This window comes from Heterodontus francisci, chromosome 24, assembly GCF_036365525.1.
Source record: "Heterodontus francisci isolate sHetFra1 chromosome 24, sHetFra1.hap1, whole genome shotgun sequence".
NCBI classification, from domain to species: Eukaryota; Metazoa; Chordata; class Chondrichthyes; order Heterodontiformes; family Heterodontidae; genus Heterodontus; species Heterodontus francisci.
This window is the reverse complement of record NC_090394.1, coordinates 78,165,798-78,192,279: the sequence shown is the minus strand read 5'-3', so window position 1 is coordinate 78,192,279 and position 26,482 is coordinate 78,165,798. Positions and strand designations below refer to the sequence as shown.

At 42.5% G+C, this 26,482-nt stretch overlaps 1 protein-coding gene and 1 long non-coding RNA gene across 5 annotated transcripts in view; one reads left to right on the top strand and one right to left on the bottom strand.

The window, feature by feature from the left end:
• nlrc3 (NLR family, CARD domain containing 3) overlaps positions 1-13,939 on the bottom strand; it is a 297,480-nt gene extending 283,541 nt beyond the window's left edge. For all 3 annotated transcript variants that reach the window (XM_068056728.1, XM_068056729.1, XM_068056730.1), the window contains exon 1: positions 13,524-13,939. The gene's annotated coding sequence lies outside the window, so the exon portion shown is untranslated. The remainder of the gene's footprint in view (positions 1-13,523) is intronic.
• On the top strand, positions 13,324-24,082 carry LOC137383583 (uncharacterized). Of its 2 annotated transcripts, none has more exons than XR_010977425.1 (3): positions 13,324-13,470; positions 14,363-14,430; positions 22,769-24,082. It is a non-coding gene; the product is annotated as an uncharacterized lncRNA (long non-coding RNA). The 2 variants fall into 2 exon arrangements; XR_010977426.1 differs by lacking the exon at positions 13,324-13,470 and adding an exon at positions 13,503-13,579.
• Positions 24,083-26,482: the final 2,400 nt, after the last annotated feature.

Below are 26,482 nucleotides of genomic sequence, written 5' to 3'. Positions count from 1 at the left end.
AACGGTATTTCAATAAATCACTGCCCCGGAACAGTATTCCAATAAATTACTCCCCAGGAACTGTATTCCAATAAATTACTGCCCAGGAACTGTATTCCAATAAATCACTGCCCAGAAACAGTATTCCAATAAATTACTGCCCAGGAACTGTATTCCAATAAATTACAGCCCTGGAACGGTATTCCAAACAATCACTGCCCAGGAACTGTATTCCAATAAATTACAGCCCTGGAACGGTATTCCAAACAATCACTGCCCAGGAACTGTATTCCAATAAATTACTGCCCAGGAACAGTATTCCAATAAATTACTACTCAGGAACTGTATTCCAATAAATTACTGCTCACGAACAGTATTCCAATAAATTACTCCCCAGGAACGGTATTTCAATAAATCACTGCCCCGGAACAGTATTCCAATAAATTACTCCCCGGGAACTGTATTCCAATAAATCACTGCCCAGAAACAGTATTCCAATAAATTACTGCTCAGGTTCAGTACCCTATAAATTACTGCCCAGGAACTGTATTCTAATAAATTACTGCCCAGGAACAGTATTCCAATAAATTACTGCCCAGGAACTGTATTCCAATAAATTACTGCCCAGGAACAGTATTCCAATAAATTACTGCCCAGGAACTGTATTCAAATAAATTACTGCTCAGGTTCAGTACCCAATAAATTACTGCCCAGGAACAGTATTCCAATAAATTACTGCCCAGGAACAGTATTCCAATAAATTACTGCCCAGGAACTGTATTCAAATAAATTACTGCTCAGGTTCAGTACCCAATAAATTACTGCCCAGGAACAGTATTCCAATAAATTACTGCCCAGGAACTGTATTCCAATAAATTACTGCCCAGGAACAGTATTCCAATAAATTACTGCCCAGGAACTGTATTCAAATAAATTACTGCTCAGGTTCAGTATTCCAATAGATTACTGCCCAGGAACAGTATTCCAATAAATTACTGCTCAGGAACAGTATTCCAATAAATTACTGCCCAGTAGCTATATTCCAATAGTTTACTGCTCAGGAACTGTATTCCAATAAATTACTACCCAGCAACAGTATTCCAATACATTACTGCCCAGGAACTGTATTCCCATAAATTACTGCTCAGGTTCAGTACCCTATAAATTACTGCCCAAGAACTGTATTCCAATAAATTACTGCCCAGGAACTGTATTCCAATAAATTACTGCCCAGGAACTGTATTCCCATAAATTACTGCTCAGGTTCAGTACCCAATAAATTACTGCCCAGGAACTGTATTCCAATAAATTACTGCCCAGGAACAGTATTCCAATAAATTACTGCCCAGGAACTGTATTCCCATAAATTACTGCTCAGGTTCAGTACCCAATAAATTACTGCCCAGGAACTGTATTCCAATAAATTACTGCCCAGGAACAGTATTCCAATAAATTACTGCCCAGGAACTGTATTCCCATAAATTACTGCTCAGGTTCAGTACCCAATAAATTACTGCCCAGGAACTGTATTCCAATAAATTACTGCCCAGGAACAGTATTCCAATAAATTACTGCAAAGAAAGAGTATTCCAATAAATTACTGCCCAGGAACAGTATTCCAATAAATTACTGCAAAGGGAGAGTATTCCAATAAATTACTGCCCAGTAGCTATATTCCAATAAATTACTACTCAGGAATGATATTCCAATAAATTACTACTCAGGAACTGTATTCCAATAAATTACTGCCCAGGAACAGTATTCCAATAAATTACTACTCAGGAACTGTATTCCAATAAAATACTGCTCACGAACAGTATTCCAATAAATTACTCCCCAGGAACTGTATTCCAATAAATTACTGCCCAGGAACGGTATTTCAATAAATCACTGCCCCGGGACAGTATTCCAATAAATTACTCCCCAGGAACTGTATTCCAATAAATTACTGCCCAGGAACTGTATTCCAATAAATCACTGCCCAGAAACAGTATTCCAATAAATTACTGCCCAGGAACTGTATTCCAATAAATTACAGCCCTGGAACGGTATTCCAAACAATCACTGCCCAGGAACTGTATTCCAATAAATTACTGCCCAGGAACAGTATTCCAATAAATTACTACTCAGGAACTGTATTCCAATAAATTACTGCGCACGAACAGTATTCCAATAAATTACTCCCCAGGAACGGTATTTCAATAAATCACTGCCCCGGAACAGTATTCCAATAAATTACTCCCCGGGAACTGTATTCCAATAAATTACTGCCCAGGAACAGTATTCCAATAAATTACTACTCAGGAACTGTATTCCAATAAAATACTGCTCACGAACAGTATTCCAATAAATTACTCCCCAGGAACTGTATTCCAATAAATTACTGCCCAGGAACGGTATTTCAATAAATCACTGCCCCGGAACAGTATTCCAATAAATTACTCCCCAGGAACTGTATTCCAATAAATTACTGCCCAGGAACTGTATTCCAATAAATCACTGCCCAGAAACAGTATTCCAATAAATTACTGCCCAGGAACTGTATTCCAATAAATTACAGCCCTGGAACGGTATTCCAAACAATCACTGCCCAGGAACTGTATTCCAATAAATTACAGCCCTGGAATGGTATTCCAAACAATCACTGCCCAGGAACTGTATTCCAATAAATTACTGCCCAGGAACAGTATTCCAATAAATTACTACTCAGGAACTGTATTCCAATAAATTACTGCTCACGAACAGTATTCCAATAAATTACTCCCCAGGAACGGTATTTCAATAAATCACTGCCCCGGAACAGTATTCCAATAAATTACTCCCCGGGAACTGTATTCCAATAAATCACTGCCCAGAAACAGTATTCCAATAAATTACTGCTCAGGTTCTGTACCCAATAAATTACTGCCCAGGAACTGTATTCCAATATATTACTGCCCATGAACTGTATTTCAATAAATTGCTGCCCAAGGAACTGTATTCCTATAAATTACTGCCCATGAACTGTATTCCAATAAATTACTGCCCATGAACTGTACCCAATACATTTCTGCCCAGGAACAGTATTCCAATAAATTACTGCCCAAGAACAGTATTCCAATAAATTACTGTGCAGGCTCTGTACCCAATACATTACTGGCCAGGAACAGTATTCCAATAAATTACTGCCCAGCAACAGTATTCCAATAAATTACTGCCCAGACAGATTATTCCAATAAATTACTGCCCAGGAACAATATTCCAATATATTACTGCCCAAGTACAGTATTCCAAAAAATTTCTGCCAGGAACAATATTCCAATAAACTACTGCCCAGTAACAGTATTCTAATAAATTACTGCCCAGGAACTGTATTCCAAAAAAGTACTGCCCAGGTTGTGTACCCAATAAATTAATGCCCAGGAAGAGTATTCCAATAAATTACTGCCCAAGAACTTCTTCTTCTTTGGCCTCCTTATCGCGAGAGACAATGTGTAAACTCCTGGAGGTGATCAGTGGTGTGTGGAGCAGCGCCTTGAGTGGCTATAAAGGCCAATTCTAGAGTGACAGGCTCTTCCACAGGTGCTGCAGAAAAAATTGTTTGTCGGGGCTGTAACACAGTTGGCTCTCCCCTTGCGCTTTTGTCTTTTTTCCTGCCAACTGCTAAGTCTCTTCGACTCGCCACACTTTAGCTTCGTCTTTATGGCTGCCCGCCAGCTCTGGCGAAAACTGGCAACTGACTCCCACGACTTGTGATCAATGTCACAGGCCTTCATGTCGCGTTTGCAGACGTCTTTAAAGCGGAGACATGGACGGCCGTTGGATCTGATACCAGTGGCGATCTTGCTGTGCAATGTGTCTTTGGGGATCCTGCCATCTTCCATGCGGCTCACACGGCCAAGGAACAATATTCCAATAAATTACTGCCCAGGAACAGCATTCCAAAAAATTACTGCCAGGAACAATATTCCAATACATTACTGTCCAGGAACTGTATTCCAATGGATTACTGCTCAGTTTCAGGACCCAAGAAATTAATGCCCAGGAACAGCATTCCAAAAAATTACTGCCAGGAACAATATTCCAATACATTACTGCCCAGGAACTGTATTCCATTAAATTACTGCCCAGTAACTGTATTCCAAGCAATTACTGCCCAAGTTCAGGACCCAATAAATTACTGCCCAGGAACAGTATTCCATTAAATTACTGCCCAGTAACTGTATTCCAAGCAATTACTGCCCAGGTTCAGGACCCAATAAATTACTGCCCAGTAACTGTATTCCAAGCAATTACTGCCCAGGTTCAGTACCCAATAAATTACTGCCCAGTAACTGTATTCCAAGCAATTACTGCCCAGGTTCAGGACCCAATAAATTACTGCCCAGTAACTGTATTCCAAGCAATTACTGCCCAGGTTCAGTACCCAATAAATTACTGCCCAGTAACTGTATTCCAAGCAATTACTGCCCAGGTTCAGTACCCAATAAATTACTGCCCAGTAACTGTATTCCAAGCAATTACTGCCCAGGTTCAGGACCCAATAAATTACTGCCCAGTAACTGTATTCCAAGCAATTACTGCCCAGGTTCTGTACCCAATAAATTATTGACCAGGAACTGTATTCCAATAAATTACTGCCCAGGTTCTGTATCCAATAAATTACTGCCCAGTAACTGTATTCCAATAAGTTACTGCTCAGGTTCTGTACCCAATAAATTACTGCCCAGGAACTGTATTCCAATAAATTACTGCCCAGGAACAGTATTCCAATACATTACTGCCCAGGAACTGTATTCCCATAAATTACTGCTCAGGTTCAGTACCCTATAAATTACTGCCCAGGAACTGTATTCTAATAAATTACTGCCCAGGAACAGTATTCCCATAAATTACTGCCCAGGAACTGTATTCCAATAAATTACTGCCCAGGAACAGTATTCCAATAAATTACTGCCCAGGAACTGTATTCAAATAAATTACTGCTCAGGTTCAGTACCCAATAAATTACTGCCCAGGAACAGTATTCCAATAGATTACTGCCCAGGAACAGTATTCAAATAAATTGCTGCCCAGGAACTGTATTCCCATAAATTACTGCTCAGGTTCAGCACCCAATAAATTACTGCCCAGGAACTGTATTCCAATAAATTACTGCTCAGGAACAGTATTCCAATAAATTACTGCAAAGGAAGAGTATTCCAATAAATTACTGCCCAGTAGCTATATTCCAATAATTTACTGCTCAGGAACTGTATTCCAATAAATTACTACCCAGCAACAGTATTCCAATACATTACTGCCCAGGAACTGTATTCCCATAAATTACTGCTCAGGTTCAGTACCCTATAAATTACTGCCCAAGAACTGTATTCCAATAAATTACTGCCCAGTAGCTATGTTCCAATAATTTACTGCTCAGGAATGATATTCCAATAAATTACTGCCCAGGAACTGTATTCCAATAAATTACTGCCCAGGAACAGTATTCCAATAAATTACTGCCCAGGAACTGTATTCCCATAAATTACTGCTCAGGTTCAGTACCCAATAAATTACTGCCCAGGAACTGTATTCCAATAAATTACTGCCCAGGAACAGTATTCCAATAAATTACTGCAAAGAAAGAGTATTCCAATAAATTACTGCCCAGGAACAGTATTCCAATAAATTACTGCAAAGGGAGAGTATTCCAATAAATTACTGCCCAGTAGCTATATTCCAATAAATTACTACTCAGGAATGATATTCCAATAAATTACTACTGAGGAACTGTATTCCAATAAATTACTGCCCAGGAACAGTATTCCAATAAATTACTACTCAGGAACTGTATTCCAATAAAATACTGCTCACGAACAGTATTCCAATAAATTACTCCCCAGGAACTGTATTCCAATAAATTACTGCCCAGGAACGGTATTTCAATAAATCACTGCCCCGGAACAGTATTCCAATAAATTACTCCCCAGGAACTGTATTCCAATAAATTACTGCCCAGGAACTGTATTCCAATAAATCACTGCCCAGAAACAGTATTCCAATAAATTACTGCCCAGGAACTGTATTCCAATAAATTACAGCCCTGGAACGGTATTCCAAACAATCACTGCCCAGGAACTGTATTCCAATAAATTACTGCCCAGGAACAGTATTCCAATAAATTACTACTCAGGAACTGTATTCCAATAAATTACTGCTCACGAACAGTATTCCAATAAATTACTCCCCAGGAACGGTATTTCAATAAATCACTGCCCCGGAACAGTATTCCAATAAATTACTCCCCGGGAACTGTATTCCAATAAATTACTGCCCAGGAACAGTATTCCAATAAATTACTACTCAGGAACTGTATTCCAATAAAATACTGCTCACGAACAGTATTCCAATAAATTACTCCCCAGGAACTGTATTCCAATAAATTACTGCCCAGGAACGGTATTTCAATAAATCACTGCCCTGGAACAGTATTCCAATAAATTACTCCCCAGGAACTGTATTCCAATAAATTACTGCCCAGGAACTGTATTCCAATAAATCACTGCCCAGAAACAGTATTCCAATAAATTACTGCCCAGGAACTGTATTCCAATAAATTACAGCCCTGGAACGGTATTCCAAACAATCACTGCCCAGGAACTGTATTCCAATAAATTACAGCCCTGGAACGGTATTCCAAACAATCACTGCCCAGGAACTGTATTCCAATAAATTACTGCCCAGGAACAGTATTCCAATAAATTACTACTCAGGAACTGTATTCCAATAAATTACTGCTCACGAACAGTATTCCAATAAATTACTCCCCAGGAACGGTATTTCAATAAATCACTGCCCCGGAACAGTATTCCAATTAATTACTCCCCGGGAACTGTATTCCAATAAATCACTGCCCAGAAACAGTATTCCAATAAATTACTGCTCAGGTTCTGTACCCAATAAATTACTGCCCAGGAACTGTATTCCAATAAATTACTGCCCAGGAACGGTATTCCAAACAATCACTGCCCAGGAACTGTATTCCAATAAATTACTGCTCATGTTCTGTACCCAATAAATTCCTGCCCAGGAACTGTATTCAATAAAAGACGCATCCAGGAGGGCTTCTTGAAACAATATGTAGATAGTCCAACTGGGGATGGGGCCGTACTGGACCTGGTATCGGGGAATGAGCCCGGCCAGGTGGTCAAAGTTTCAGTCGGGGAGCATTTCGGGAACAGTGAGCATAATTCCGTAAGTTTTAAGGTACTTGTGGATAAGGATAAGAGTAGTCCTCGGGAGAAGGTGCTAAAAAGGGCGAAGTCAAATTATAACAATATTAGGCAGGAACTGAAGAAATTAGATTGGGGGCACCTATTTGAGGGTAAATCAACATCTGACATGTGGGAGTCTTTCAAACGTCAGTTGATTAGAATCCAGGATCAGCATGTTCCTGTGAGGAAGAAGGATAAGTTTGGCAAGTTTCGGGAACCTTGGATAACGCGGGATATTGTGTGAGCCTAGTCAAAAGGAAAAAGGAAGCATTCCTCAGGGCTGGAAGGCTCGGAACAGACGAAGCCCTTGAGGAATATAAAGACAGTAGGAAGGAACTTAAGCAAGGAGTCTGGAGGGCGAAAAGGGGTCATTAAAAGAGGGCGAAAAGGGGGCAAACAGGATTAAGGCAAATCCCAAGACTTTTTATACATATTTCAAGAGCAAGAGGGTAACTCAGGAAAGGATTAGCCCACTCAAGGACAGAGGAGGAATCTATGTGCGGAGCCAGAGGAAATGGGCGAGGTTCTAAATGAATACTTTGCATCAGTCTTCACCAAAGAGAAGGACTTGGTGGATGATGAGCCTAGGGAAGGGAGTGTAGATAGTCTTGGTCATGTCATTATCAAAAAGGAGGAGGTGTTGGGCGTCTTGCAATGCATTAAGGTAGATAAGTCCCCAGGGCCTGATGGAATCTACCCCAGAATACTGAGGGAGACAAGGGAAGAAATTGCTGGGGCCTTGACAGAAATCTTTGCATCCTCATTGGCCACAGGTGAGGTCCCAGAGGACTGGAGAATAGCCAATGTTGTTCCCTGTTGAAGAAGGGTAGCAAGGATAATCCAGGAAATTATAGGCCGGTGAGCCTTACATCAGTGGTAGGGAAATTATTAGAGAGGATTCTTCGGGACAGGATTTACTCCCATTTGGAAACAAACAAACTTATTAGCGAGAGGCAGCATGGTTTTGTGAAGGGGAGGTCATGTCTCACTAATTTGATTGAGTTTTGTAAGGCCGTGATGAAGATGATTGATGAAGGAAGGGCAGTGGATGTTTTCGAAATGGACTTCAGTAAAGCCTTTGACAAGGTCCCGCATGGCAGACTGGTAGAAAAGGTGAAGTCACACAGGATCAGAGGTGAGCTGGCAAGATGGATACAGAACTGGCTCTGTCATAGAAGACAGAGGGTAGCAGTGGAAGGGTGTTTTTCTGAATGGAGGGATGTGACTAGTGGTGTTCTGCAGGGATCAGTGCAGGGACCTTTGCTGTTTGTAGTATATATAAATGATTTGGAAGAAAATGTAGCTGGTCTGATTAGTAAGTTTGCGGACGACACAAAGGTTGGTGGAGTTGCGGATAGTGATGAGGATTGTCAGAGGATACAGCAGGATATAGCTCAGTTGGAGTCTTGGGCGGAGAAATGGCAGATGGAGTTTAATCCGGCCAAATGTGAGGTAATTCATTTTGGAAGGTCTAATGCAGGTGGGAAGTATACAGTAAATGGCAAAACCCTTAGAAGTATTGACAGGCAGAGAGATCTGGGCGTACAGGTCCACAGGTCACTGAAAGTGGCAATGTAGGTGGATAAGGTAGTCAAGAAGGCATACGGCATGCTTGCCTTCATCGGTCGGGGCATAGAGTATAAAAATTGGCAAGTCATGCTTCAGCTGTACAGAACTTTAGTTAGGCCACACTTAGAATATTGTGTGCAATTCTGGTCGCCACACTACCAGAAGGAGGTGGAGGCTTTGGAGAGGGTACAGAAGAGGTTTACCAGGATGTTGCCTGGTCTGGAGGGCATTAGCTATGAGGACACGTTGGATAAACTCGGATTGTTTTCACTGGAACGACGAAGGTGGAGGGGCAACATGATAGAGGTTTACAAATTTATGAGCGGCATGGACAGAGTGGATAGCCAGAAGCTTTTTCCCAGGGTGGAAGAGTCAGTTACTAGGGGACGTAGGTTTAAGGTGCGACGAACAAAGTTTAGAGGGGATGTGCGAGGCAAGTTCTTTACACAGAGGGTGGTGAGTGCCTGGAACTTGCTGCCGAGGGAGGTGGCGGAAGCAGGTACGATAGCGACGTTTAAGAGGCATCTTGACAGATACATGAATAGGATGGGAATAGAGGGATACGGTCCCCAGAAGTGCAGAAGGTTTTAGTTTAGGCAGGCATCAAGATCGGCGCAGGCTTGGAGGGCCGAATGGCCTGTTCCTGTGCTGTACTGTTCTTTGTTCTTTGTTTGTTCTTTGTTCCGTACCCAATAAATTACGGCCCAGGAACTGTGCTCTGACAAGCTACGGCCTAGGAACTGTACCCAACAGATAGAAATATATGAATATGATTTGATAGCTATCACTGAGACGTGGTTGCAGGACTGGAATTTCAATGTTCAAGGATATTTGACATTCTGGAAGAATAGGCAGAAAGGAAAAGGAGGTAGGCCAGCTTTGTTATTAAAGCAAGGATTCAGTGCATTTGTGAGTAATAATATAGGTGTAATAGATCGTGATGTAGAATCAGTTTGGGTGGAAATGAAGAAGGGAAAGAAATCACGAGTGGGAGTGGACTATAGACCCCCGAGGAGTTGCCTCTCTGTCGGACAAAATATTTATCAGGAAATAATGGAGGCATCTAAGAAGGGCACTGCAATTATCATGGGTGATTTTAATTTGCATACAGATTGGACAAATCAAATTGGCAAGGGTAGCATGGAAGACAAATTTGTAGAGTGCATCAGGGATTGTTTCTTCGAACAATACATTGCAAAACCTACCTGGGAACAGGCTGTTTTAGATTAGGTATTGTGTAATGAGGTTGGATTAATAAGAGATCTGGTAGTTAAGAATCCTCTAGGGGGAAGCGATCAGAACATGGTAGAATTTCAAATTCAGTTTGAGGGTGAGCAACTCGGGTCTCAAACCAGTGTCTTCAACTTAAACAAGGGCAATTGCAGAGGTATGAAGAAAGAGTTGTCTAAAGCGGGCTGGGAAAATAGACTAAAGGGAAAGTCAGTCGAGGAGCAGTGGCAGACTTTTAAGCAGATATTTCTTAACACTCAGCAAACATTTATTCCAGTCAGAAGGAAGGACCCGATGAGAACGGTGAACACCCGTGGATAACAAAGGAAGTTAAGGAGAGTATCAAATCAAAAACAAAGGCGTACAAAGTGGCGAAAACGAGTGGTAGGCCAGAGGATTGGGAATTTTTACAAACCAGCAGTGGCTGACGAAAAAACTAATAAAGAGGAAGAAAATTAATTGAGAGTAAATTGGCAAGAAATATAAAAACAAACACTATGGGCTTCTACGGGTATATAAAAAGGAAGAGAGTAGCTAAAGTAATTATGGGACCCTTAGAGGATGAGATTGGGGAATTAATAATAGGGAACAGGGAAATGGCAGATAATTTAAACCAATATTTTGCATCAGTCTTCACTGTGGTGGATACTATAAACATCCCAACAATAATAGACGAGCAAGGTGTAAATGGGAGGAAGGGACTTGTAACAATCTCTATCACGAGGGAAAAGATGCTGGACAAACTGATGGGACTAAAGGCAGACAAGTCACCAGGACCCGATTGCCTGCATCCAAGGGTATTAAAAGAAGTGGCTGCAGAGATAGTGGAGGCATTGGTCGTAATATACCAAAACTCACTGGATTCCACTATACTAATGTACTATCTACATTAATGACTTAGAGGAAGGGACAGAGTGTAGTGTATCTAAATTTGCTGATGATACAAAAATAGGTGGGAAGGCATGTTGTGATGAGGACACAAAGAATCTGCAAAGGGATATAGATAGGTTAAGTGAGTGGGTAAAAACTTGGCAGATGGAGTTCAATGTGGGAAAGTGTGAGGTCATCCACTTTGGTAGGAAGAATAAAAAGGCAGATTATTATTTAGATGGAGAAAGATTACAAAATACTGCAGTACAGAGGGATCTGGGTGTTCTTGTACATGAAACACAAAGTTAGCATGCAGGTGCAGCAAGTAATTCGGAAGGCAAATGGAATTTTGGCCTTTATTGCTCGGGGGTTAAAGTTTAAAAATAGGGAAGTCTTGTTACAACTGTACAGGGTGTTGGTGAGGCCGCACCTGGAGTACTGCGTACAGTTTTGATCCCCGTATTTAAGAAAGGATATACTAGCATTGGAGGCAGTTCAGAAAAGGTTCACTAGGCTGATTACTGGGATGAAGGGGTTGTCTCATCAAGAACGGCTAAAGAGGTTAGGTCTTTATTCATTGGAGTTTAGAAGAATGAGAGGTGATCTTATCGAAACATATAAGATTTTAAGAGGGCTTGACAGGGTAGATGTTGAGAATATGTTTCCACTGGTGGGGGAATCTCGAACTAGGGAACATAGTTACAGAATAAGGGGGCACACATTTAAAACTGAGATGCAAAGGAATTTCTTCTCTCAGAGGGTGGTGAATCTCTGGAATTCTCTACCTCAGAGAGTTGTGGAGGCTAGGTCACTGAATGGATTTAAGGAGGAGGTAGATAGATTTTTGAAATCTTGGGGAATCAAGGGATATGCAGAACAGGCCCGAAAGAGGAGTTGAGGCCTGGGACAGATCAGCCATGATCTTACTGAATGTTGGGGCAGGCTTGAGGGGCTGAATGGCCTACTCCTGCTCCTATTTCTTATGTTCTTATGTCAGATAGCAGCGCCTGGGCTAGCCATGATCTGTTTTTATCACACTCTCTGCAGGGCTCTGTATACACAGTGCTGTGTGGAGTTTTTAATCCCCTCAATCTTTACAGCGTACAAAACTTGCTGGTCTTCCAGCGCAAAGAGTTGTTCACGACCGAATGTTGCAGACTGGCACATTCCAAAGTCCAGAACTACGTGCTGAGGGACGCACTAAAGCTTGGGGCAGCCACAGCAAAGGCTCAATGGGGAATCTTGGGGAATCAAGGGATGTGCAGAACAGGCCCGAAAGAGGTTGAGGCCTGGGACAGATCAGCCATGATCTTACTGAATGGTGGGGCAGGCTTGAGGGGCTGAATGGCCTACTCCTGCTCCTATTTCTTATGTTCTTATGTCAGATAGCAGCCTCCGGGCTAGCCATGATGTGTTTTTATCACAGTGTAAGGTCCCCCCCACCAAGCTGAACTGAGGGGCTGGATCCATGGGAAACCCCACTAACTGCATCAGAAAAATTTTGTCTGCTGTAAAATGTAAAAATGTATCTGGCAGGACAATGAAATGGAAAGGTTGTGAGGCAACTCATGATTGTATAGAAGGAAACGGACCGCCTTTGCACTGTTTGTATTTTTTGACTTGGTACTGTTTAAAACTGTTTGTTCTTGTATTTTTTACAGATTTTTATGAATAAAGTATATTTTGGAAATAAACAAAAAATCCCTAATTTTGACAACTGTGATATGATTTTCCACTTGCTCTATGTTTTAAATGGTTGGTTCCCATCCTTGAGAGATTTCAGAGTCTCTGTCAAGTCCTGGCATCAGGTGTATCTGCCCCCATTTGTAACTTCATTGTTACTTCAATCAGTATTGAGATCTATTTGGTACTCAGTCACAGAAAATCTGGTGTGATTGACACCAATTCAGCATCATGTTAGGGATGGGCAATAAATGCTGGCATAGCCAGCGAAGCCCGTATCCCATGAACCAATAAAACAAAAAATCATGTTTTGCCCTTCCATACAGCCTACTGGTGAGACATTAGAGAACAGATAGAGGGACATTTTTAGGCAGAGAAGATACCAGATTTCTACTACTCTGTGTGAAAAGGTGCTTCCTGACATCACCCCTGAACTGCCTAGATCGAATTTAAAATCGTTCTGAATGGCTCCACCACAGGAAGTAGTTTCTATCTACTCCTTTATTCATCTTAAACACCTCAATTAGATCACCCGTTAATCAGCACCTACACCAGCTCAAGGTCTCTAAGTGAAATTACCATGATCACCAAATTCGGGCAGCGATGTCTTTGTGAGCCCAAATCCTGTAGGAACTCGTTTGTGGACAAATTCACCTCACATGGAAACCCCACTGCCAGAAGAGTGAAGGGGTTGACTTGGAACCTAGCCCAAACTCAGAGGTGGAAGGATCGTGCGCTGACCATGCCACCAGCTATAGTCCTGCTAACTCAATTTATACAAAGTTATTCTTAAACAAATTCATCTCTCCACAACTGCAAGGATTTGCATATTCCAATTTATAGAATAATTCCCGCCCCATAACCCTCAAGGGCATATACCAGCATCAATACCGTACTGTAACATGTAAGTTCTTTATCTTGAATTACAAAGATATTGGAGGCGAAGGGCGCACTTACCCAATGTATCCTGACTGAAGTTTCAGAAGTAAGACTAAAGTACAAGTAAAGATTAGGTAAACTCCTGGTGTTTGTCCAACAGGTTTGTTTTGAGACACTTTTCCTGCAGCCGTTAGATTATTTCCTTTCAAATGTTATTGACTGTTCAAAGAAAAACTGCTGGCAGGATCTTGGTAGGTCGTAGGAAACCACAAACAGACCCACACGAGGAACCCTTCTGATCAGACCTGTCTCTCACTTTTCTCTACATTTAAAGTCTATGCAACTAAATGACTTTTATTTTAGAAGAACTCGATAGCCATTGGGGACTGCAGCCCCGATAGGTGTTTCACTGCAACTGGCAAATCTTTACAGTTTCTGCAACTTCTTGATGAAAGAAACCAGTTTGTCTTCCATTTGTGACATCTCTTCCTGTTGGTTGAATTTTTTTTTTGCCTTCCTGTTAGTATGACAGACGGCAGGATGTCGAGAACGATCAGCACACCGTTACCAGTCACACTGCAGACAAAAATAGGACTAAACAAAAGATGAGTTGGGCTGCAAGTGATACCACCCACCTCAACACAGCACACCTATGAGCGCAGGGACTGAGTGCAGCAAGAGTTACTATACAACTCAATGTAACATACCTGTTAGTGTAGCATTAAACACAATCGCTTGGCCCTCGTTCCCAATATTTTTTTGAAATACTCTATTTATATTTTACAAGCTGAATCTTACAAATTCCTAATGTACACGATATGAGATTGACCTTTTTTCCCTTATACAAAAGTAAGAAGAAAAATTACCTTTCATCAGAACACAGACCTTAAAAGTTAACTCTGCTTTTCTCTCCACAGATGCTGTCCGACCTTTTAATTTAATTTACTTTAAATCAAACATAGCATCAAACATCACAGGCAAGCAGGTAGGTGATTGGTTTGGGAAGAAGCTACCTGTTTGGTATCTGATAAGTGATTAAGGTCCATTCTAATCCTAACATTTAAAATAGTAAAGGAGCTAGTGGTAAGTTTAATAACATATATAATAAAGGAAAATAAAATAAATAATTGAATAAAATAATTAAGTAGTTAATTAAAACACATTAAGGATGACAGGACAGGTGATGTGTCACAGCTGCAGCATGTGGGAGCTCCTGGATGCCAGTGTGATCCAGGGCAAACACGTCTGCAGTAAGTATTTGCGGCTCGAAGAGCTTCAGCTCAGAGTCATTGAACTGGAGTTCGAGCAGCAGACACTGCGACACATCAGGAAGAGGGAAAGTTACCTGGACATTTTGTACCAGGAGGTGGTCAAACCCCTTAGGATAGGGTCTTCTGATTTGGTCAGTGATCAGGGACAGGAGAGTGTGGCTGCAGCTGAGGCAGGTAAGGGGACCCAGAGGGCAGGAGTGCAGGAGCTTCAGCCTTTGTGATTGTCCAACAGGTCTGAGGTTCTTTCAGCTTGTTTGGATGAGAACGGGGGCTGCAGGGTGGCTGAGCAACCTGACCGTGGCACCATGATACAGGAAGCCATTCAAGTGGAGGGAGAAGAAAGGAATGTAGTGGTAATGATAGACTGTGACAGGAAGGGACAGAGCATTCAAATCTAAAAGTAAATCAACAGATAAGGCTAGCAGTTACAAAAATAATAAAAGGACAAAACTAAATGCTCGGTATCTGAATGCACGTAGCATTCGAAAAAAAGATGAACTGAGAGTGCAAATAGAAATAAAGGGCTGAATTTTACGCCACCCCAACGGGTCGGATGCTGGCATGGGGATGGCGTAAAATTGAGCGGGAGGCTGTGGAAGGTCTACCTGCCCCGCTTCCGCCTCCGGCCAAGTTTACGGCGCGGGCAGGGGGGTGGGAAACGGCCCGCCTGCCCGAGGCCAATCAAGGCCCTTAAGTGGCCACTTACCTGCCACTTAAGGGCCCTCGCCCACCTCCACTGGTATTTTATCCATGGCAATCGAGCGTGCTGGGGATGTGAAAGGATGCCCAGTGATAGCTGCCGGCCTTTCCGCGCTCCGGGGGTGCAATGGCAATCAGGCACATGGTGCCCAATTAAGGGTGGACCCTGCCTCCCAACCCACCCCCGTGACCCAAGACACTCCCCCCTCCCCCCAAATGACCACTCCAGCCTCGCCAGGGAAGGACCGATCCCCCTGGTGAGGCAACCTTAATTTACCTTCCCTCCAGGATCGCCTGGCGTCGGCTGGGCTGCAGTCCCAGCAGTGGCCACCGCTCCCAGTGGCGCTGCTGTGACAAAGAGCTGCCAGCCCGCTGATTGGCTGGCAGCTCATGGAGGCAGGACCTCCTCCGTCAAGTGGATGGAGGTCCCGCCTCGGGACAATTAAAGCCTCGGGCTCCGTTAAATACGGGACAGATCCCTGGGCTAGGCGGAAGTGGGTTCGCCACCGACTTTCATGTCGCTGGCGAATTCCCGTCCGCCTATGGTGAAATTCAGCCCAAAGAAATACGATCTGATAGCCATTGCAGAGATATGGCTGCAGGACGACATAGATTGGGACCTGAATATTGAAGGGTACATAGCATTTAGGAAGGACAGGATGCTAGGAAAAGGTGGAGGGGTAGCTCTGTTAATTAATTACAGTATTAGCGCAATAGAGAGGGATGACCTAAGTTCAGGAGACCAGAATGTAGAAGCAGTTTGGGTAGAGATGAGAAATCATAAAGGCAAGAAGTCACTTGTGGGAGTGGTGTACAGGCCACCTAACATTAACCACACTGTAGGATGGGGTATAAAGGAAGAAATGATGGCAGCTTGTCAGAAAGGTACAGTGATAATTATGGGGGATTTTAACCTACATATAGACTGGAAAAATCCAATGGGCAGGACAGTCTAGATGAGGAGTACATAGAATGTTTTTGGGATAATTTCTCGGAACAATACATTCTGGAGCCAACCAGAGAGCAGGCTATACTAGACCTGGTATTGTGCAACGAGATAGGATTAATTAATGACCTCATAGTTAAGGCGCCCTCGGTAGCAGCAATCATAATATGATTGAATTTTACATTTAGTTTGATGGAGAGAAGAGTGGGTCCAAGACTAATATTTTAAACTTAAATAAGGGCAATTATGAGGGCATGAAAGCAGAGTTAGCTAAAGTGAACTGGCAAATCAGGTTAAGGGATAGGTCAATAGAGATGCAGTGGCAGACATTTAAGGGGATATTTCAGAATACACAGAATAGATACATTTCAACGAGAAAGAAAAATTCCAAGGGGGGGAACCTGCCATCTGTGGTTAACTAGAACAGTTAAGATAGTATCAAACTTAAAGAAAAAGCCTATAATTGCGTATAAAGATGGGTAGCAGGTCAGAAGATTGGACAGAATATAAAAAACAGCAAAGAATGAAGAAAAGATTGATAAGGAAGGTAAAATTAGAGTACGAGAGAAAGCTAGCTAGAAATATCAAGACAGATAGTAAAAGTTTCTATAGATATTTTAAAAAGAAAAGAGTTAACAAAGTGAGCGTTGGTCCGATAGAAAGTGAGTTTGGGGAATTAATAATGGATAATAAGGAGATGGCAAATGAATTGAACAGATATTTTGCATTGGTCTTCACTATTGAGGATACAAGCAACATCCCAGTATTAGCTGCAAGACAGGAAATGGAAGGAAGGGAGGAACTCAAGAAAATTACAATCACCAGGGAAGTGGTACTGAACAAATTGTTGGAGCTGCGGGCTGACAAGTCCCCGGGTCCTGATGGACTTCATTCTTGGGTGTTAAAAGAAGTGGCTAGTGAGATAGTTGATGTGTTAGTTTTAATTTTCCAAAATTCCCTAGATTCAGGGAAGGTTCCATTAGATTGGAAAATTGAGAATGTAACTCCTTTATTCAAAAAGGGAGGGAGACAGAAAGCAGGAAACTACAGGTCAGTTAGCTCAACATCTGTCTTAACGAAAATGTTAGAAGCTATTATTAAAGATGTTATAACAGGGCATTTAGAAATTCAAGGTAATCAGGCAGAGTCAACATGGTTTTGTGAAAGGGAAATCATGTTTAACCAATTTATTGGAGTTCTTTGAGGGAGTTACATGTGCTGTGGATAAAGGGGAACCTGTGGATGTATTGTACTTAGATTTCCAGAAGGCATTTGATAAGGTGCCACATCAAAGGTTATTGCAGAAAATAAAAGCTCATGGTGTAGGGGGTAACATATTGACATGGATAGAAGATTGGCTTGCTAACAGGAACGAGAGAATAGGCATAAATGGGTCATTTTCTGGTTGGCAAGATGTAACGAGTGGTGTGCCACAGGGACCTGGGCTGGGGCCTCAACTTTTACAATTTATATAAATTACTTAGATGAAAGGACTGAATGTATGGTTGCTAAATTTGCTGATGACACAAAGTTAGGTAGGAAAGTAACTTGTGAAGAGGACATAAGGGGGCTACAAAGAGATATAGATAGGTTAAGTGAGTGGGCAAAGACCTGGCAAATGGAGTATAATGTGGGAAGGTGTGAAATTGTCCATTTTGGCAGGAAGAATAAAAAAGAAGCATATTATCTAAATGGTGAGAGATTGCAGAGCTCTGAGATGCAGAGGGATCTGGATGTCCTTGTGCATGAATCGCAAAAGTTTAGTATGCAGGTACAGCACGTAATTAGGAAAGCTAATAGAAGGTTATCATTTATCAAGAGGGGAATTGAATACAAAAGTAGGGAGGTTATTCTTCAACTATACAGAGCATTGGTGAGACCACATCTGGAGTACTGTGTACAGTACTGGTCTCCTTATTTAAGGAAGGATGTAAATTCGTTGGAGGCAGTACAGAGAAGTTTTACTAGACTAATACCTGGAATGGGCAGGCTGTCCTACGAGGAAAGATTGGACAGGCTAGGCTTGTATCCGCTGGAATTTAGCAGAGTAAGAGGCAACTTGATTGAAACATATAAGATGCTGAGGGGTCTTGACAGGCTGAATGTGGAAAGGATGTTTCCCCTTGTGGGATAATCTAGAACCAGGGGTCACTGTTTAAAAATAAGGGGTCTCCCATTTAAGACAGAGATGAGGAGAAATTTTTTTCTCTCAGAGGGTCGTGAGTCTTTGGAATTCTCTTCCTCAAAAGGCGATGGAAGCAGAGTCTTTGAATATTTTTAAGGGAGAGGTAGATAGATTCTTGATAAGCAAGGGGGTGGAAGGTTATCGGGGCTAGGTGGAAATATGGAGTAATCAGTTTAGCCATCTGCAGTATTTTGCTTTTATTTTAATGAATCTTTTAAACTTTGCTTGGATTGCTGCTGCACTATCTTCACACCTCAGTAAGATGGAAACACATGTCTGTCTCAATGCACCCTCACCCCAAACTGTAAGAGAATGTTCCTTCTATTACGTATAACGTGGGATTTTTCTGCTCACTCCCACCTTCAGGAAAGTGTGTCTTCCTTGGCAACAGCATCGTAGGTCACCCTGATGAGCCGGTACTTATTGCCTATTCCTAGTTGTCCTGAGGGCCTTAGGCATCAACCATATAGTACTGTTGGACTGGAGTCACATGTAGACCAGAATAGGACATCAGAGAACTAGTTGGGTTTTGACAACAATCTGACACTTTTGACTCATTTTCTGGTGCCAGCCCACAAGCTACTGTGGGATTTGAACTCACAACCTCTGGGCCAATAGACTAGACTCTAGTCTAGAAGGGCTGTCGATGTCATATACATGGACTTCAGTAAGGCGTTTGATAAGGTTCCCCATGGCAGGCTGATGGAGAAAGTGAAGGCGCATGGGGTCCAAGGTGTACTAGCTAGATGGATAAAGAACTGGCTGGGCAACAGGAGACAGAGAGTAGCAGTGGAAGGGAGTTTCTCAAAATGGAGACGTGTGACCAGTGGTGTTCCACAGGGATCCGTGCTGGGACCACTGTTGTTTGTGATATACATTAATGATTTGGAGGAAAGTATAGGTGGACTGATTAGCAAGTTTGCAGACGACACTAAGATTGGTGGAGTAGCAGATAGTGAAGGGGACTGTCAGAGAATACAGCAGAATATAGATAGATTGGAGAGTTGGGCAGAGAAATGGCAGATGGAGTTCAATCCGGGCAAATGCGAGGTGATGCATTTTGGAAGATCCAATTCAAGAGTGAACTATACAGTAAATGGAAAGGTCCTGGGGAAAATTGATGTCCAGAGAGATTTGGGTGTTCAGGTCCACTGTTCCCTGAAGGTGGCAACGCAGGTAAATAGAGTGGTCAAGAAGGCATACGGCATGCTTTCCTTCATCGGACGGGGTATTGAGTACAAGAGTTGGCAGGTCATGTTACAGTTGTATAGGACTTTGGTTCGGCCACATTTGGAATACTGCGTATAGTTCTGGTCGCCACATTACCAAAAGGATGTGGATGCTTTGGAGAGGGTGCAGAGGAGGTTCACCAGGATGTTGCCTGGTATGGAGGGCGCTAGCTATGAAGAGAGGTTGAGTAGATTAGGATTATTTTCATTAGAAAGACGGAGGTTGAGGGGGGACCTGATTGAGGTGTACAAAATCATGAGAGGTATAGACAGGGTGGATAGCAAGAGGCTTTTTCCCAGAGTGGGGGATTCAATTACGAGAGGACACGAGTTCAAAGTGAAAGGGGAAAAGTTTAGGGGGGATATGCGTGGAACGTTCTTTACGCAGAGGGTGGTGGGTGCCTGGAACGCGTTGCCAGCGGAGGTGGTAGATGCGGGCACGATGGCGTCTTTTAAGATGTATCTAGACAGATACATGAATGGGCAGGAAGAAAAGAGATAGAGACCCTTAGAAAAATAGACTCATAACCACTAGCCATGCCATCCATGCCAGATCTCCATGGAGCTATTCAGTCAGTCCCACTCCCCGCTCGATCCCTATAGCCCTGGAAGTTTTTTTTCCTTCAAGTAGCCATCCAATTTTACTTTTGAAGTCATTGAGTGTCTCTTGCTCCCACTACCCTTGTGGGCAGAAAGTTCCAGATCATTACCACCCGCTGCGTACATTAGTTCCTCCTCATATTCCCCCTACATCTCTTGCCCAAAACCTTCAATCTGGGTCCCCCAGTCCTTGAATCATTAGTTAATGGGAACAATTTATCCTTGTCTAACTTACATAAGCCTGTCATAATCATGTACACCTTTATTAAATCTCCCCTTAATCTCCTTTGTTCTAAGGAGAACAACCCCAGCTTTTCCAACCTCACCTTGTAACTAAAATTCTCCATCCCTGGAACCATTCTGGTAAATCTCCTCTGCACCCTCTCAAGAACCTATTCATATCCTTCCTGAAGTGTGGTGACCAGAACTAGATGCAATACTCCAGTTGAGGCCTAACCAGGGCTTTATTAAGGTTCAACATAACTTCCATGCTTTGTACTCAATGCCTCTATTTATGTAGCCCAAGATCCCATATGCTTTATTAACCACTCTCTCGACATGTCCAACCACCTTCAAAGATCAATGTGCGTGCACCCCCAGGTCCTCTGTTCCAACTTGCATGAAAACCTAGGCTCCTGCACAGCTTATGCCACAGAACCAGGATCCTCACTGAAGGTGTGATCTGCACACCAGAGATTGGTCACAATGAAGTGATTCAACAACAGTATGGTCCAAATTTCAACATCAATGGGCAATTAATCGTGTGACTTGGCCCTGTTCCTGGCCGTTTGCTGAGTTACTGAGCCTTGACAGGGCAGTGGTTGGCACAGGTAGTGTCGCAGCAACAGTGGAAACAGCAGCAGGCTTGGCTGTGATGCCCCAGTGGTTGATTAGCCTGCTAATACTCATTGAGAGAAAGACCCCTGGGGAGTCACCATCTTCAGAATAACAGGCAAAAAAAATGCTTGGGGGAGGGGCAGACAGCAATATAGCAAGCAACTAGATAACAAGACAGCCTTGGAAAGTGAAATCTCAAAGTGTGCGTTACATTAGATCTTCACCATGAAAGAGATTATGATTAACTGAGTGACAGTAGCAAATTCTAAAATTTACAGCTCTACTAGAACTCCTGTGCGTGCAGCTTCAAGCAAAGTCATTTTTCCGCAGTAAGTTACCGGAAACACCCACAAATTCTAAGAAGCAAAGAGCTGATTGGTGAACATCTGGGTTTTGTGGTGGAGGTTCTGACGCTGTCTGCGTTAAATTCTCCCCCTTGTAGATGGGTTTAAGCTTCTGAAAGCAGCCTCCAAGTACAGTGTGGGGAATAAAAACAAGAAATGGTGGAACCACTCAGCAGGTCTTGCAGCATCTGTGGAAAGAGAAGCAGAGTTAACGTTTCGGGTCAGTGACCCTTCTTCGGAACAAAGGCTCACAGCTCATGACAGGAGTCATTTACAGCAAAATCAAAGCCTGCTCTTAGCCACAGTTCAAACAATTATAACTCAGGGAGCTCTAGTCGAATACCTAAGATTTAAAATGTCCCTCGCCTTACACCACCCCATCAGATTGTAGGAAGACATATGTATATGTGTATTAAAAACAGAAAGTGCTGGAAATACTCAGCAGGTCTGGCAGCATCTGTGGAGAGAGAAACAGAATTAATGTTTCAGGTCTGTGTATGTATATATGTGTGTATGTGTTCTGGGGGTAGTTGGTCAGTATTTTGTCTGTGATGTATCCCGTTGCTTGCATTTATGCAAAACCTTCCAAAGCTAAAATCAATTAAGAGCATGTGGTATAACTGGCAATGGAAATCCAGCAACAAGGATCTTGTTTGCTTGCTTGGCTCAAACAATTGCCCACAGACAGCACAGTCTGGGTTACAGTGGCTGGGGGCTTGTTTGTGGGAATTTTCTGAGATGTCAAACCTGAGAGAAATATTAAGAGCAGAAACCCCAAAGCATACCAATGGAGGCAGCAACAAGTGAGATCAGAGAGTAACTCAAAGACCATTCGAATATTCATATTTTTAAAAATTTAAATGAAGTAGAACAAATAGTAACAGTTAAGAATGTGTACAAGGGTTCAGAAAGACAGTGACACATGAGCTAGTGCTGTCAGCCTTGCTCAATGGTCACACTTTCGCCTCTGTATTGAAGTTTGTGGGTTCAAACTCCATTTCAGAGACTTGACCACATATTATTTATACCAGTAACACCACCACTAGAAATAGACGATCTGATCATTTATCTCATTTCTGTTTGTAGGACCTTGCTGTGTGTATAGATTGGCTGCTGTGTTTGCTTACATTACAACCATGGCTGTGAAGTGCTATGGGATGTCCTAAGGATCTGAAATGCACTACATAAATGTAGTTCTTCCCTTTCCTTTAGAATTAGCCAATGCAGTTTGCAAGGGAAGAAGCAGAGGAACATTGCAAACCGGCTAGAAGTGCTGCAACCCAAAGCTGCAAAGGTAAAACAGGAGGGATGTCACAGGACTGTGAAGAAGAGCAGACAGAAACATAGAAAAGTAATGGCACAGAAGAAGCTGTTCAGCTCATTGTGTCTGTGTCGGCCAAATAAATGTTGTCCAGCCTAATCCCACTTTTCAGCTCTTGATCCATAGCCCTGTAGGTTACAGCACTTCAAGTGCACATCCAGGTATTTTTTAAATGCGATGAGGGTTTCTGCCTCTACCACTCTTGCAGGCAGCGAGTTCCAGCTCCCCAACCACCCTCTGGGTGAAAAAATTACTCTTCAACTCCCCTCTAATCCTTCTGCCAATTACTTTAAATCTCTGCCACCTGGTTATTGACCTGTCTGCGAAGGGAAATAGGTCCTTCCTATCCATTGTATCTTGGCCCCTCATAATTTTATACGCCACAATTAAATCTCCCCTCAACCTCCTCTGTTCCAAAGAAAACACCTCCACCCATCCAATATTTCCCCATACAAATTCTCCATTCCTGACGACATCCCTGTAAATCTCTTCTGTACCCTCTCTAGTGTGATCACATCCTTCCTGTAATGTGATGACTAGAACTGTACGCAGTACTCTAGCTGTGTCTTATTTAGTGTTCTATTCTCTCAGGAAAACCCTACACGCCAAATGGGAAATATTAATTTTACCAGTTGGAAACTTACTTTAGACTTTTAATGGAAAAATCCTACAAGTTAACTTTTAAAAAATCTAACAGCCAAGATGGCCACTGCAATTAACATCTGAAACACTGGGAGATTGAACTGGAGATGAAAAGTCTAACAAAGCCCAAACAGAACAATGCTTTGGCTAACTAAGGAGATTAGTTAGATGATCCTTGAAGGGGGAGAAATAGACTAGGACAGTGAATAAAGGAGAAGGCCTGATGAACCACCAGTTGTTAGTGTGATTGGAACCAGACAGGGGTCAAATATGTTTCATGTATACATGCCTTAGGGTGAACAAAGGAGAAGGCCTAATGTTGTCAGGAGTGACAAAAACCAGACAACTCTCTAGGTTTAATGTGTACGTGCCTTGCTAATGATTGGATAGTATAATGTATACCTGCTTAGAATGTAATAGGGTAACCTAGCTATGTACAAGTAGACACAATTGGATAGAGATAAGAAGTGTAACCGATTGATTGGTAAATGCAAACAAACAGTTATCTGTAAAATGATATAAGAATGATGCTTTGTAACCACTCGGGGAGTTCGTACACCTTGTATGGGTATGTTCTCCCCTGAATATGCTTGCAATAAACCAGTAAACAAAGGAGCTTGAGTCTCGTGTGATCTATCGCGGAATCGGAGGGTGACTGAACTCCCATTCAACTCTCGTTAGTGGGTTACTCAAAGTCATCCTGGGCGTGTAGCACCTTGAATTTCAGAGAAGATTCCAGAAAAAACCTCATTAAAAACAAAGGGGTTTCATAGACCCATGTGACTGCTTGCATCGCTCTGAAGAAACTGTAAGTTTTGTCACACAGAGTGACAGGCAGTAACTGAAAAGACAACAACCAAGCAGGTGGCTCTCTCTCCCCCCAGAAAATATCAAGAGAAGATCCGGCTGCAACTGGAAACCACCCCCACCCCAACCCCCAAGCTTACAGACCGCTACAGCCAGAAACCAGGGAAAAAGAATCAACCACCCATTCTGCCTTCAGGAGCCCTGAGCAAAGCAAGACAACCACCATACATGTGGCCCAGCGAGGAGATCAAGACTACAACTTCAGCTGAGGACTATTGGACTTACATATTGTATTTAAATTCCATTTATTCTGGACTTTAATCCAACCACCAAATCTGTTTCCCTCTGTAATCTATTTGTGTGTGTGTGACTCTCGTCTGAATGTGTGCATGAATGTGTAGCGTATTTTTAGTATTTTAAATCAGGTTAGAGTGTTAGGTGTAATAAACGTACCTCTTTCGAGTTTAAACTCAAGAAAACCTGTCTGATTGGTTCTTTTGCAATTATCTTAGAGGAACCAAGTCAAACAATCACAGACATGGTAATCACAACCACTGTTTTAAAAAGGAATAAACCCTGTTGCGGTCAACCTAGAGGAAGGATGAAAGGGGACCCTGAGACCCCCTCCTCACCTGGCCGTCACAGACGTTTGGGGGCTATCGTCTGGGATTGTAACCCAAAGACAAATGAGAAATTGGAAGTGGGAAACCAAATTGATCCCTACCAAAAAAAACTTCAATACAGGTTTTCTTGTGGTTTTTGCTGCTAGAATACTAAAATGTCCACATCCGAGGCCAGTATCTTCCCAAGCCAGGGTGAAGTAACTTGGGATAAGTTATGGGCCCTATCTATTAAAGAGTTGAAGAATGTAGCTGGGCAGTTTGGGATTACTTTCTGTACAAAAGCTAAGAAATCTGAAATCCTAAAACTTGTGGCCAACCATTTTTCACTTGAACCTGACGATTCATAAACAGGGTTGGAGTCAGACAAAGACCGGGTAATGTTAGCTAAAATACAATTAGAACAGAGGAAACTTGAATTAGAAGACAGGGAAAAAGAGAAGGAAGGAGAGAGTGAAGAGAGGGGGATAAGAGAGAATTTTCCAGGAGGAGAAGGTGAAAAGAGAGCTGACGTGACTTGAACTAACTAGGGGTGACATGGTACCCTCAGTAAAAGCATGGCCAGTGAGGAAGCTATCCCTAGCTCAGGGCCATGTGCTGAGCTCTGACAGTTCTCCCAGTTCATTCTGAAGTTCAATGAGGGAGATGTGGAAGCATTTTTTGTCACGTTTGAAAAGCTTGCAAGACAGCTGAGATAGCCGGCTGAGAGCTGGACCCTGTCGTTACAAAGCAAGCTAACAGGAAAAGGCCATGAGGTTTATTCACTGTTGTCAGATGAAAGTTCATCAGATTATGAATTGACTAAAAATGCTATCCTTTGGGCATATGAACTAGTACCAGAAGTGTACCACCAGAAATTCCGAACCCTCCAGAAGTAGCCTGATCAAACATTACATTACATGAATGATATAGGAGGTAAGATCAGTAAGTTTGCAGATGACACAAAAATTGGCAGTGTTGTAAATAGTGAGGAGGAAAGCTTTAGATTACAGGACGATATAGATGGGCTGGTAAGATGGGCGGAGCAGTGGCAAATGGAATTTAATCCTGAGAAGTGTGAGGTGATGCATTTTGGGAGGTCTAACAAAGCAAGGAAATATACAGTGGATGGTAGGACCCTAGGAAGTACAGAGGGGCAGAGGGATCTTGGTGTACTTGTCCATAGATCACTGAAGGCAGCAGCACGGGTAGATAAGGTGGTTAGGAAGGCATATGGAATACTTGCCTTTATTAGCCGAGGCATAGAATATAAGAGCAGGACGTTATGATGGAGCTGTATAAAACGCTAGTTAGGCCATAGCTGGAGTACTGTGTACAGTTCTGGGCACCACACTATAGGAAGGATGTGATTGCACTGGAGAAGGTGTAGGGGAGATTCACCAGGATGTTGCCTGGGCTGGAGCATTTCAGCTATGAAGAGAGGAACATAGGAACACAGGAAGATAGGAACAGGAGTAGGCCATTCAGCCCCTCAAGCCTGTCCCGCCATTCAATGAGATCATGGCTGATCTGCGGCCTAACTCCATATACCTGCCT